Here is a 3,259-nt window from a genome sequence, read left to right on the forward strand (position 1 = left end):
ATCATTGACTGTTGTTCCTAATATCATGATTTAATAATTAAACAAATCCCATGCTGTAGTTCTTTTTTAAAACACAGAGCAGTTTGGTTACCTGTTTTCCCGCTATGCGGGAAAACAGGTAACCAAACTGCTCTGTGTTTTAAAAAAGAACTACAGCATGGAATTAGAGATACGACACAGCAAGAACACAACTAAGGTTAAACAAATCCGCTCATGAAAATAGATGTTGTCATCTAGGTGAACAGCCAGCAGTGATTCAGTGCTACTTCTAAAATTGGTGTGGATGCTGTTCTAATAGAACAGAAGAACTGGAAGTGGTGTTTAGACCAAATCTGTGTCCAGCTGATGCTTCCTTCTCATGATGCCGATACTGTTCTTTTTACTTTTGTTGGAATAATTTCATTAAACATCTCACACGTAATAATCGTGTGGACTACACAGTTTTTCAGACATTTCCCACTTGTGTTTGTTGTAATAATCTGTTCTGCTTCAAATAAAGCTTGAAATTGAGCCGTGCTTTCTCTTAAATTCTTACCAACTCCGGAACCCGCAGCACGTCTCAACTGATGGTCTCAACAGATGTACTTGGAGCCAGGTATTTGTTGTGTCAGGCACTTGTTTACCAAAGAAGTTCGAATTTTAGAACTAAATTTAGAATTACTTTTAATTTTTTATATGACCACACATAACAAATAAATCTATAAAATTACAGCAAGGTGGCTCTTGGCCCATTGAAAAGTTTGTGTCAAACTCACAAGTCTAGAAAGGACAGCAGCAGCAAAAATGCATGACAGGAGATCAAAACATGGCGGTAAAACTTGTGATGAGAGCTCAGGTTTTGCGGTTCACGTGTGCTTTAACCCTTAGAGGTCACTTGTGCTTTTTTTTTTTTTTTTTTGCACAGGCAGTCATTTTTTTTCAATAACTTTGATTGTGCTGATGCAATTCTTTTTATGTTTTGCTCTGGTGTGTGTTCTTGGGGAAGTTTATCAAAAATAAAATGTTCACCCCCTACTCCATTTAAAACATTGCATAGACAAAAAACGGACGTCCCTCAGACATTTTTAGTGCCATTGACTCCCATTCAGACATTTTTTAAACAAAGCTAAATATCCATGAATTATTTTCTTTTATTTCACTCCAACTGTGTTCCTGTTTTTTCCACCAAACGGCATAAATTTTCTATAAATAGCAGGGCACTGATTTATAACACACATGGTTATAATATTTTATTTATTTTGTTACAAAACATTGTGTTAAAGGGTTAAATCTTCAAAACACTCAAATATTTTACTATTTTTGGTGAGGACTGAAGCTAAGGAAAGAATCTGTAAAAAAAAAAGTTTTGACTTGAAATATGTAATTTTTATTAAACATTTTGCTAAAATGCATTTTTTTGTGTGAGGGACCTAAGTTTGAGTTTTACTGAATATCTGACAATACTCAAAAATATACAGAGTACACAAATCCTGTTTTTATGCTCATTTGTGAGACTAGAGCCGTCACAATTCACTCCCAAAAGAAGTCCTCTGGACATAACACACAAAATATGATTTAGTTTTTTATATTTTTATGATGTTGATTTTTTTTTTGACAAAACTCACCTCACGATAAATGGGAGCCAAAACAAAAGTGTTGCATTTATATTTTTGTTCAGTGTATTTAACATTTCAGAGGAGCAGCAGGATGAAGTTAACTTCTTGGAGTATTTAAAAACATCAGTTTTAGGTAGTAAATATGACAGATATTCATCTTGGTTTTAATGTTCCACCAGGTTGTGACGCTGATCCAGCAGGTACCATCACCTCTGTTGCTGCTGATCATAGCTGCTTACTGAGGGACAGAAAATAAATAAGCTTCAAATTCAATTTAAAGATACTTTATTAATCCCAGAGGGAAATTAGAGTTTCAGTACACAATTCTGAGATCAGAGATACATACATAGGCAAGACACATGACAAGAATTGGTGACTGTGGTCATTCACAACCCGTCGCACTACCTTAATAGAGATCAGAGGGTTTATATGAGGACTGAGTCAGGTGGAGGAAAAAAAGGCACTTCAGAGTTACCCTCCACAGGGAGGGCAGCTTTGCTATGCAAAAAACACCTCAGACAGAAATGTAACAGACTTCAGACATCACACAACATAAGTGATACATTTATTTAGAGAGGCTTATTCAGTCTCCAATATGACATTTCTGCAAGCTTGTTTACATGGAGACATTTAAGAAGATTTATTTTTTATTTTTAAGGAAAATAATATCTCTTGAATGTAAGTTCATATTCTTGTCAATAAAGTGAAATTAAAATGCTGTCCAAAAGCAAAAATATTTAACAAATACACAATCATAGAACAGGCGTGGAATTGTCTCAGAAGCTGTACAAGAGTCAACTAACTATTTTCTATATTTTTTAATAAAATATTTTATAGGATATATTTGATTAACTATTTTAAAAGGAACTTCTTTAATTTTGTTGATGACCATATATTTATCAGCAATACTGACCAATTATTACTATTTATTGTATTCTCCCAAAAGAACTGACATTTAGGAATCATTGTGAATAAACTTTATGTTTGAAAAATGTTTTGTTACGTTTTCTGTCCAGCATGTGAATTCCATTATTCTTTTGGTGTTAGCTGTAAATTCGGTTTTGTTTTGGAATAGTCTAATAAAACCAGGTGGAACTGCATCAAAAACTATCGAGTAATCTTTCACAGAGATTGGAATATTTAAAGTTTTGAGAAACTCAACCTTCTTTATCATGATCCGACCACACTAGTCGGAATGACATTCAGATATTAGTGTGGCAGAAATAATAATAATAATAATAATGATACAAATATAATGATAATAATAATAATACAAATAATAATAATAATTTAATGTATATTTAACAGTGATATTAGAGCTAAAAGGATGAATATTTGTTTATTTATTTTTTTTACTTTATCTTCTTGCATTAATTTTTTTACCTTTATCCCACATTTGGCGAGTTGGGATCTGGTGTGTGTGTGTGTGTGTGTGTGTGTGTGTGTGTGTGTGTGTGTGTGTGTGTGTGTGTGTGTGTGTGTGTGTGTGTGTGTGTGTGTGTGTGTGTGTGTGTGTGTGTGATGACGGTAGTAAAAAGATGGGGAGAGATAAAACTGCCTGCGTACCTGTTAAACTCCAGTACCCACAAGGCTTTGCGCTTGAGTCACGTAGGTGTTTCCGGTGTCTTATAACATTTTACTTCCTCCCACACAGACCACACGAA

Source organism: Nothobranchius furzeri, chromosome 10 (genome assembly GCF_043380555.1).
Source record: "Nothobranchius furzeri strain GRZ-AD chromosome 10, NfurGRZ-RIMD1, whole genome shotgun sequence".
In the NCBI taxonomy this organism is placed as follows: Eukaryota; Metazoa; Chordata; class Actinopteri; order Cyprinodontiformes; family Nothobranchiidae; genus Nothobranchius; species Nothobranchius furzeri.